Below are 12,240 nucleotides of genomic sequence, written 5' to 3' on the forward strand. Positions count from 1 at the left end.
TTGTAAATACCTTTGGAGGCCTAAACACTTTTTTTTGCTTCATTGCCTACTACCATGGGATGGTCATAAAGTTTATCAATAATTTAAGGCCGATCCAAGCTCAGTTTGACTCATAAGCACGAGAAAAAAATATTGAAAAACTCTAAGAGCTGAGCTATCCATGCTTGTGAAATACTCTTACCACATTCTTTTGTCGGATCTTGGCTCATTTCTTTGAGCCGCTCCATTTATGTTAAAGTGGTTTACAAACTGTCGAGAAGCTCGAAATCCTAGCTAAAGTTTGAGGAGAATGAAAATTAAATCGATTACACCGAATTGCAAAATGGCTATTCGTAAACAGGTATTAACAAGCTTCTATTGCGAACTACAACTGTTTAATAACAGGTTGCCAACTACATACAACTGTTTAATAACAGCTCAAAATCCTAGCTAATGGTGGTGTTGTTTAAGACGGTTTTTGAAATTCATAATGGTATGTTTTGAAAATCGAGTTTTGAAAAGGTCTCGGGGACGGTGTATGGTCCTCGTGATTTGCAGCAGTCTCGAAAAAGGGGTGTGCTAATTTCGGGTTCTGAAAGAGCCATTGTGTCGGTGCGAAACGGGTTAAAATCTGTGCCTTGACACGGCGATTATAACGGCGTAAAAAGGTGTTTTTGAAGTGGTGGTAGAAAACCGGGTTTGAAAATCGTCATTACGACGGCCCAGAAAGGCGTGCTTTTGAAATGGTTGTAGAAAACCAGGTTTGAGAATCGTCATTACGACGGCCTAGAAAGGTGTGCTTTTTGAAATGGTTGTAGAAAACCAGGTTTTGAAAATCGTCATTACGATGGCCTAGAAAAGGCGTGCTTTGAAATGGTTGTAGAAAACCAGGTTTAAAAATCGTCATTATGACGGCCTAGAAAGGCGTGCTTTTAAAATGCGACGGTCGGCGAAAGACCGAGGTTTGAAACGGCCATTATAATGGCACAAAAGTGGTTTTTGAAAGTTTGAAATGAGACAGAAGGACTTATGATCACCTAACTCAATCGGGATTCGAAACGCGGGGATGAGAAAACTCATGCCGACGGGACAAGCAAATTGGTCGGAAAGGGTTAGGTTGTGGGCCCCGACAAGGAACCCGACTTATGACCGTAACATCAATTAATGCATTTCAACCAACCCGGCTCTGCCATGGAGTTCTTATATAACTCATGTTTAATGGTTGCTTGAGAAATAATGGTGGATGTGTATGTTGAGTTGAAAAGTGTTTAATGCAGGACTTGAGTTTTTTTTTTTTTTTTTCTTCCGTGTGTGGCATTTGCCATGAATCATTAACTTATGTTGCAGAAGTGTTTCTTTCACCAATTGATTTAAGATTGAAGGGCACTTAACTTGTAAATAATTTAAGTTCGGTTCATTATAGATTGATGCGTTTTTTGATTATATCTTGGGTATTTTGTTTGATTGGATTAGCTTGGTCATTTGAGTCCGAGCCTGAATATATTTTGGATGTAATCATCAAAATTTAGATCAATTAAAATTAATAGTTAAATTTAAATTAATTTGTTTGATTATAGATTGAGGCGTACAAGATTGATTCATATCGGAATTTTTTATTCTAGTATCTTCTACATACAAGCACTCATTATTTTTTTGTACATTATTTAACCAACATATTAAAATAAGTAAGGAAAAATAAAACCTTTTCCGAACTAGTTTATCACCATTACTTGATGAAAATTTTGGTTGAAATTGGCAAATTTGAATTTTATTTAATAAAAATTTGGTTGATTACTATATCTAGTGTGAATTCTAGTTTGAATCGGTGTACTTGACATATCATTATAGATTATACATTACGTTATGAGGAAATGATATTTTTAGTTAATCTCCTTCTTAATAAGGCAGCTAAGTGATTATACATTCAACCATACATGTTTGGTTTTAACCGCATTTGTATCATTTTCCCTAATCTAAAATCCAAATCATCTTAATTATGTGCTTATCCATATTACAACTCAATACAACTTTCTTTTGAACTGCATTTCTATCAATTTTCACGATTTAAATACCTACATATTGGAGTTTTTCATCACAAAAAGTAATTCTTACTTTTGATTTTAATATTATCGTGAGAGCTAAACTAATTACTTGAAAAATATACACAAGCTCATTGTTAATTTAGCAGAGTAATCATGGATAATATGAATTCTGATGAGCCTAAGAGACACGTATCAACAGAAACAGCAACACCATTTTGGAATATCATCTCGGTCGTGTCGATTGCGGCTGGGGTGTAATTTGGGTGGGCACTACAATTGTCGCTCTTGACACCCTATGTTCAGCTATTAGGGGTTAGTCACTCAATGTCGTCCTTGATATGGTTATGTGGACCAATCTCGGGTATATTGGTCCAACCAATTGTGGGTTATACGAGTGATAGGTCCAAATCTAAGTTTGGTAGACAAAAACCTTTTATCACAATTGGCACCACATTGATTTGTTTTGTAGTGCTTTTGATTGGATTTGCTGCGGACCTTGGCTATAGGTGATGCCTGTCGTTGTAAGCACCAAAAATAATATTTATAATCTAACTACAACTATAGACAGTGGTAGCAGGGTCGAACCACAAAGAGGCGAATGTAATTAATAATTGTCTATTTCTAGTCTTGAGGTAACATAATGTGGGGGTTGATTGATTTGAGTGATCTATAGCTAAGGCAATAAAAGTAAATATAAACTAAACAGTAGATGAAATCAAGAATTAAAAGGGTGCTAAGATGATCGGTTCACTATAGTTTCGGCGGCAGCATACTAGGTAGGTCTAAATCAAACACATGAGGCGGGAAAACAAGAGGTCCTCTCGGTCCACTCTTAACAGATAGCATCTTTCGATCTCGCTATAAGTCCCTAATATCACTAATACTGACTTTCGTCCTGAAAAGTGACTAAAAATCTAAACTTTACCTATCTTTCGATCTCAGCATAGTTTAGTCATTTTAATTGGTGATCTAGCAACTGTCCCTATCTCTCGATCTTATCGGGTCAGTCAATTCCTAAACATTCAACTAGTCGCGTGCACTCGATTCGTCAAATATAGAATTTAAATCAATTAAAACGGAGGTAACACCTCACGTGGTCAGTCGATCGACCAGGTATGGCGGTCGATCGACTGACACGCGATTTCAGTCCACTATTCTACGCCGCCTAATCTACAGTTCCCCTACATCCTAGCACAAGCTATTTAGCTACTCATACTGAAAATAAAGGCAACAATAAAATTGGCTAAATAAACTACAGAATTCATGATTAAAACGGCGAAAGAAACAATTAACATAAGATGATAATTCGGCTTTGGGGAAACTGATCTAGCAATTCTATATCTATGAAAGAAAGCAAAATAACTGAATAAAAACAGTAGAATACCGTGTGAATTGCGAAGGAAAAGAACAAAGCCGATTGTCAAAGTGAATTGTATTCAATACCGAAATAATCCTTGAACCCTAATTGATGATAAACTAAAACTGATGAAAACTGAATAAAGAACTTGGTAAAGAACTGAGTAAAAACTTGATAATAAACTGAATGTTCTAGGTTACGTTATATAGAAAATCAATTAGCGTATGAATCATGCAAACGAGTTATAAAGTCGTTAAAAACTGTTGAACTGTCAACTATAGAGACTTATCAAACTGGACTCTCACGGGTCGCTCAAATCACTCAAATAAGCACAGGTGAATAATGTAAAGATAGAAAGAAATCATTTTGTAGTGACACTCACCTAACTACGACCTATAAGAACATGCCAGCAATATAATATGAAAGTGATCTCTACAACCGTACATACGCATTCCAACCAACAAATGACCATGACACACGCCGAGGTATATATGGATATGTGAGGTAATGGGTAAGAAGAGGCAAAACATTTATGGGAAAGTGGAGGTACAGGTGATCAAGCTAGTACCTAACAGAACCATACGGCAACATCCAACTTCTTGCTCAAAATCAATCGAAACGGTGCTATTAGCAAGCACAAATCTCACAAACTCCAATATAACAGTAATCAACCAACTCCCCATAAGATATAATTGCAACATGGGAGCAAAAATCGCCAATTAATAAGGACTTGAATCATGCGAATTGATTTCTTTCTTTTCGAACCTCAGTCGATCGACCATAATGGTTAGTCGATCGACCGTTTTGAACAGTACAGAACTCCTCTTTTTTTCTTTTTCGGATTATTTTTCATCTCTTTTTTTTTCTTTTTCTTTGTTTCTTTCTTTCCTTTTTATTCTCCCAACAACATCTCAAAATAGCAAAAGGCTACCAAAAACAAGGTGACAATCCCAACAACTAAACTACTAGCTTGACAAGGGCAGGCTGAATGTAGGATGTAGTTAACGGGACAAAAAGGCTATTTTTGGCAGTGTGGAGCTTATGGGCAAAATGAGAAAAAGGGAAACCTCTACCACGTGTGTCAACAAACAACAAACCGAATGCATGCAGGTATTAAGTAGATCAAGTTCATATTTATGCAAATTAAGGAAACATGCCTCATAAGGAGTACTACTCACATTCCTAGATGAACTGGTCATAGATGTCACCAGTTATAGGCTCTAATAACTCAGAAATATGATGTAGCTTGCCAAAAATCTAAGTCAAGTCTTAAGCTCAGCAAAATAATTTAACGAAAACTCGTAGATATGCATACGTGATTCTACTAATAACATGTTAATTAGCAAGGCTTAGGCAAAAACAGGTGCAAATGCAATGTCATCATTGAAATACTACCGTTCCGACTCGACCTATATGCTAAAATAAACGTGCATTTTTTGAAATTTTTGAAATTTTTCAATTTTTTGAATTTATGTATATATGTGAGAAATAAAATAAACAATGCAAACAGAAATGTAAACGTGAATGCAAGCAAATGATATGCGACGCAAAACCCTTCCCCAAACCAAATCGCACAATGTCCCCATTGTGCAAAATCATGTAATGAAAAAAAAAAGAGAAACGGGAATTTGCGAGAAATAAATAAATGAGACATGAAGTGGAACTCGGGAACTCACAAGACTTTAAGCGCAGCAAAAGGAAACCTCCCCAAACCAGCGTGAGCTAGGAGGTTTCAGTAGCCAGCAGTGCTACTAATAAATACCTGAAAAGACAAACAGAGTACCACGCATAAAACCGAGAAAACAATAATGAAGCGGTAATTATGTGTACAATTGAGAAAAATAGAAGAAATAAATAAAATGACGGAAGATAAAGTGGAGTAGAAAACTCCCTCAATTCCGCAAACGACCAAACACATCAGGGGAGAGGTCGTGAACAGGTACATCAGTGCAGGGCGGTCGATCGACCACTTAGCCCAGTCGATCGACCAGAGTGAATAGGAACAGAAGCTCCTGGAACTATGCAGCCAGTCGATCGACTATACATACCAGTCGATCGACTGAAAATACTGCTGTAACTTCTGATTTCTTCGAATTAGCTCCATTACTCGAGCTAATGAGGTCTACAAACCTGCAAATGCACAATAATACCGCGCCCAAAATTGCGCAAAACCCAAAGTAACCATCTAAAGTGTTCAAAATCCTAAGCAAACCAAATAAAATGCGAAGTCTCGCACATACGAAAAACGGTAAATAGACAGTCTTAACAAAAGCAAATAAATGAAAGTTTTTTGATAAAGCATTTGATCAACTAATAGTTGATCAAGAACGGCCACGGGATGGCCCACTTGGTCGGCTCCTGGCTACTAGAGGTAGCCTCAACAGTGCTCATCTTCTCAGCTGCACTCTTTTCAACTTCAGCATCCGCAGGACTCAACGGATCATTCTAGATATCTTCCCACTCAACGACCTCTTCTGGCTCATCAAATTCCAAGTCGGACTCCCTTACTTTGACTGGCTCATCCTCAAGCTCCTCGTCAGTGCCATAGCTAAGACACCCTAGGCCGCCTCTTGAGACGATTGGCTCCGTCACAGCTGGAGCAACAAGCGGCTCTTCCTTCCCCAAACCAGCTCCTGCAATATGTAAAACAGACGAATCTTCCTCCAATTTGCTCCCAATCTGGGGCGGAGGTGTCACAACAGGAATAGGAATAGAGACAGACATATCAGGAAGCACAAAGTACGATTTCTTTTCAGAAACCGTATTACAAGTAACGGGCCACATGGGGTCTTTCTTCTTAGCCGTCTGGGCAAAGACAATAGAATGCTTTCCCACTTTGAAGGTCAAAGTTCCCGAACCAACGTCAATAACTGCACCAGCAGTGTGCAGAAATGGTCTACCTAGTATGATAGGTATGTGGGCATCCTCAGGCATGTCTAGTACAACGAAGTCAACAGGGAATAAAAACTTTCCTATTTGCACAGGAATGTCTTCTAAGACTCCTATTGGCTGGACCGCAGATCGATCAGCCATCTGTACTGTCATATCGGTGACTGCAAACCTAGCCAATCTCAGCTTCCTAGCTAGACTCAAGGGCATGACGCTAATGCTAGCTCCTAAGTCACATAATGCCTTATCAATTGAGAAGGTACCAATATTGCAAGGAACGGAAAAGCTACCTGGGTCAGCTAATTTATGTGGTGCGGTATGGGTCAAATAGGAGCATGACTCCTCAGTGAGTGCTACAGTATGCACAGTTTTAAGTGACTTTTTCTTAGACAAGAGTTGTTTCATGAATTTAGTGTAAGCAGGCACTTGATTGACTAACTCAAGAAAAGGAACTTGTACATTTAAGCTACGAATAACTTTTTCAAACTTATTGAAATATACTTGTTCCTTCGTCGGCACTAGTCTCTCCGGATAAGGGGCTGTAAGAAGTAGCTTAGCCCTCTCCTCTAAATCTCGCATGCCGGCATCTGTGGACTTAGGCTGGAAGTCCACCACCTTCTCCTTGTTGAAGCTTGAGCCCTGTGACACCCTTAAATTTAGCGATAACTAAACGCGTAAATTCTACAGAAAAACTGACAGGATATGTTTGTAATTGGTTCAACTAGACAAAACCTGTAATTTTTAAAACTTTCCTAAGCCAATCACAAACATTTCCAACATTCCCAAGAGGAGGGTGCCAAAACCTGCAATGCTAACGAACTAATTTACATGCCATAGCTAACGATAAGAAAATGTAATGATACAAACCCAAAATAGAAAAGGGAGACATATGTCCCTTCAAATTATATACAAAACCAAAAGTTAAAAGGTTTACTATAAGAATAGCCAAACTAGGTCCAAGGTTCCTTATGCTCACTAGCTCGTCTGTGACCCCATCTAAATCTTCAACCTGTCAATCGCATTTTATACAAACACGAAAGCCACAATTCAGTGGAGAGTAACTTCGAGTCCTCCCAGCCACGAATCGTCATATTTAATATAACATGTAAACATAAGAATATGAATATGAATAACACATAGCCTTAGCATATAGATGCTAGACAATCGTGCTTATCATGTGAACAACAGTATAACAACACATAGTCCTAGCATGTGAATACTAGACCGACTCATACTACTCTATCATGTGAATCACATAACATCCAGGAATCCAAACTCTATCAACCATAGCCGGCTTGCATCTCACCTTCTATGATTCATAGAATCATCAAACAAGAAAGGGCAATATATCAAAGACAGGCATAAGTTCTTAGCACCGTCAATAGTCACTCTGTAACTCGAGTCTATACCACGAGGTAGGGAAGGTAATCGAACCAGTATCTTGGCTCAGCGGTTAATATTAATAAAACATGGCCAAGACACAACACAACCCTAGCCTAAAATCTGCGCAGACCTAGACATGCGGATACACACCACCGCACCCAAGACCCACAATTTTTTTAAAACAAAGTGAGTACCCTAAGGAGTCCACCAAAGGGTTGGCTAGTACTTAAGCTGACCACTTACTATCAAAATAAGTAACGAGGTCATGCCCCAACTTGGATATAAATCCACTAGTCAGGAACACAAAGGCTATTAAGCAGTGAACATATACTCGTCAAAGACTATAAAGACCTATCTATGATGAAGGCCGAAATACTCACCTAGGACCTAGTCCCAGCTTGAATACTTTAGCCCACACCACACAAGACAAGTAAGACACCCACTTAACCATAAGAGGGCAAAGAGTCCAATTTACCAACATAAATGCTAACATTCTATCATGTGAAAGGCTATATAAATGTCTATTCAGCAGATAATCCAACAGTATCCTCAATAAGTATTCAATACCAATTTCCAATTCTAACAATATTAACCATATTAAAGGTTTCGGGGAATCTAGGGCCGTTTCTACAATATAAGAAGCTACTTAAATCAACTAACTACACATGTGAAATAAAAATATAATAAATGGCCTAAAACAAGAAAAAGGCCGATTATCTAATTCATTCAAAATTTCATCCAACCGAATTTTTACCCGCAACCCCTGACCCGCGACAGTGCGGGTTAAATTGCGGTGACCAATCACACAATTAATCGACATCGAATCATCAAAGGGACTAAGGCTCAGTTTTCGGCACAATCATCAAAACATTACAATTATCGCTATAAAATTCATTTTGAGCCTATTAATTACAATTTCATTTTGTAAACTATCCTAACATGTGATAACTATCAATATAACAAAATTTTTTACCATTAACATAATTTTTAACTACTATTATGATTCATTTCCTAAGTTTAACCATATGTTACTTATTCTAATTATATCATTAATGAACCTAAAATGACGAACAAAGCATGGAAAACCGCAAAACAAGCAACGGGTGACCCGAGCTTGACCATGGGGGCCAGTGGGCCTCGCCGGCCGCTTCGGCTCTTCGCCGCCACCCTCACACCTCCATTTTTCCATTTTTGTTCAAAAGATAAGACCGTCTGAAACATAATTAATCGTCCCCAATACTAACATATTAACTTAAACTATCCAAAGGACATGAATTAAACATGCATGCAATCATTTTAACATGTGAAATTAACTACTTAATTAAAAATCACAAAAACATACAAAAATCAAAGCATGTGACGATTTTTCGTCGAGTAACTCGAAATATGTTACCTTAAGCTAGAAAATGAGCAATTAGCACCTTAAAACCCAAACCCTAACAAGCAACTATCCGCTATCTTCGACAATATACGAGTCCCCAAACTCGTCTTCCAATTCTTCACCTAAATAAACAATAAAAACACAATAAATAAGTATAAATACCGAAATTTGCCAAAATTCGTCTTAAAACAACTTCAAGAAAACTGAAATTAAAATATACCAGGTTGTAGATCTCGACGAGAGGATTCCGGAAATATAAATTATGCGAAAAACCGATAAGAAATGAGGAAGTTATGGCCAAATTAGCTTGAATTTTTAAGATGAAAATGGTTTGTTTATCTTTTGGGATAGATTAGAATAAAGGACAAAGAAAACCAGAAAAAAAAAAAGGGGAAGGGGGTGCCGCGGGTAAGGGGAGAAAGAGAGGAGGGAGACGGGTTTAAGTCGGGATTTTACGAGTCGGTTTGGCTCGTTTCGATAATAATTAAAACCGTTTGTCAAACGCAAATTCCGACAAGACCAAAGTTCTTAAACACGAGATTACAAGAAAATTGAATACTCATATGACCCATTTCCAAATTCGTTTACCCAATGTTCAAAAGAATTGTCATTTTCCCCCCGATATGCCCTTATTTCGAATTAAAAGATTTTTACACGGTTTAAACTATTTTTAAACGTTTCGAAACTATCAAAATAAATACTTTTCTTCAAAATATAATAAAATTATATTTCTTTGAATTATTTTTACTTCAAATACCTTAATATCAAATTTTACCTGATTAATAAATTACTTCCGAAATATATTAACGGTCCGAAACTACGGGGCGTTACAGCCCTCTTCAGACCGTCTCAAAAATGACCCATTAACCGTTGTCGGATCATATTTCGGAACCGGGACTGACCCATCAGCACTCGGGTCTTGCCCCAATATTTTCGGAGCTGTCGTACCCCGAAACAAGTGGTCCCTCAAATTATTGGGCATTGGAGGACGAAATTGCTCACCCTCAGCAGCGGTTCCTGTCGATCGACCAGGTTGGTCAGTTGATCAACTGGCTTCAACAGTACCAGAAGCTCCTATAACTCGCGGACTGGTCGATCGACTGGGTATATCAGTCGATCGACTGATATACCTGGTAGACGCCTTTTTCTTGCTATTATTCGTTACAGCTTTGTTCTTGCTTGGTTCCGGCTCATCTTTTTCAGGGACATCCTCAACCATAGCAGGCCCCTCCAGGGCGGTCCCACTCCTCAAAGTAATGGCATTAAGGGTCTCCTTTTGATCAGTTTGAGTCGGTAAATGTCCCGGAGCTCGAGTTGTATTCTTGCTAGCCAATTGAGCAATTTGGCTTTCCAACATCTTCATCCCGGCCTCTCTAGCTTGAGACTCTTTCAGCAATAAGTTCTTCAACTCGGCAAGATCAGAATTTTGGGACTGTTGCTGCGGCACATAGGGAGGTTTTTGGTATGGCTGCTTATGAGGGGGCACATAAGGCTGCTGCTGCTGCTGCTGCTGTGGAGGTGGAGTTAGATTTAGGACATTCTGGCTACTCCACCTCAAGTTCGGATGGAAATTCGGCTCATAATAAGTGTTGGTCTGCCTGTAATGTTGAAAGGCAGCACAAGACTCGAAGGGACTAGGACAATTTTCTGAAACATGTCTCTCAGCTCCACATCTTCTACAGACGAAAGGACCTTCTGAAACAACATTCACATGATACATCCCTCCTTTTGAAGCTCCTCCCAACTCATATTTGTCAAACCTCGCCGTGAGAGCCTCTAATGCAGCTACAGAAGAGGATTCAGCACTCCTCCTCTGATTGCCTCTGGAATTCCCATATTCAGCCTTATGGGTGGCCAAATCATCAATGATCTTCCACCCCTTTGTCTCTCCCATATTCTCCTGGAATCTGCCACTAGCTACAGCATCCAGGATAGCTCTCTGATCGTCGTACAGCCCATTATAGAACTGATTGCATAGACTCCACTTCTCGAACCCATGGTGCAGAATGGTTCGCACCAGTTCTTAAAACGGACCCATGCTTCATGAAAGTTCTCATCAGGCCCCTGTTTAAAGCTCGTGATCTGAGCTCTAATGGCATTCGTCTTCGAGGCAGAAAAATATTTCTTGTAGAACGCCAAGGCCAAAGAATTCCAATCGGTGATCCCATGAGCAGCTCGATCCAGGTCTCTATACCACTCCCTTGCAGCATCACGAAAGGAGAATATGAACATGGTCTCCTTCACCTGGTCTAGGGTCACACCGGCTGGTGGGGACATTGAACAGCAATAATCGATGAATATTTCCATGTGCTTGGCTGCATCTTCATTTGCAGCTCCCCCGAATTGGTTTCTCTCAACCAAGTTAATATAGGAAGGCTTTGGCTCGATTTTTCTTGCCTCCCCTGGTAGTGCGAATCCCTTATAGAGATTCTCAGCTGTCGGCTCTGAGTTACTGGCTATACTTGCTTCTTCAGCCATGACTGGAAAATCTGGAGATGTGACGGTCTCAGCTGATGAAGTAGAAACTGGAGATGAGGGTGGATCCTCCTCGAACAGCTCGTTCTCGTAAAAGCTAGAATGAGAATCGGGCTCTTCCTCTGACTGTTGGTCTTGAAACAATCTCCTCTTTGCGCGCAAGGTTCTCTCAATCTCTGGATTGAATGGTAGTAGTTCACCACCCTGTGACCTGCGCATATGAAGAAACTACAAAAAGAATATAAGAAAAATTTAAGGAACGGATGTTCCTTAAACTAAGAAAGACTAAATAAAAACAACTAAAAATTAGAACAATTGCCTCCCCGGCAACGGCGCCAAAATTTGATGCCTGTCGTTGTAAGCACCAAAAATAATATTTATAATCCAACTACAACTATAGACAGTGGTAGCAGGGTCGAACCACAGGAAGGCGAATGTAATTAATAATTGTCTATTTCTAGTCTTGAGGTAACAGAATGTGGGGGTTGATTGATTTGAGTGATCTATAGCTAAGGCAATAAAAGTAAATATAAACTAAACAGTAGATGAAATCAAGAATTAAAAGGGTGCTAAGATGATCGGTTCACTATAGTTTCGGCGGCAGCATACTAGGTAGGTCTAAATCAAACACATGAGGCGGGAAAACAAGAGGTCCTCTCGGTCCACTCTTAACAGATAGCATCTTTCGATCTCGCTATAAGTCCCTAATATCACTAATACTGACTTTCGTCCTG

The 12,240-nt window shown here is 39.2% G+C and overlaps 1 non-coding gene and 1 pseudogene across 1 annotated transcript; both read left to right on the top strand.

The window, feature by feature from the left end:
* The first annotated feature begins 2,174 nt into the window (after positions 1 to 2,174).
* Positions 2,175 to 12,240, top strand: part of LOC141589679 (sucrose transport protein SUC2-like) — a 35,969-nt pseudogene continuing 25,903 nt past the window's right edge.
* On the top strand, positions 11,023 to 11,128 carry LOC141621062 (small nucleolar RNA R71). The gene has a single exon (XR_012532094.1). It is a non-coding gene; the product is annotated as a small nucleolar RNA R71 (small nucleolar RNA).

Source organism: Silene latifolia, chromosome 1 (genome assembly GCF_048544455.1).
Source record: "Silene latifolia isolate original U9 population chromosome 1, ASM4854445v1, whole genome shotgun sequence".
Classification (NCBI taxonomy): Eukaryota; Viridiplantae; Streptophyta; class Magnoliopsida; order Caryophyllales; family Caryophyllaceae; genus Silene; species Silene latifolia.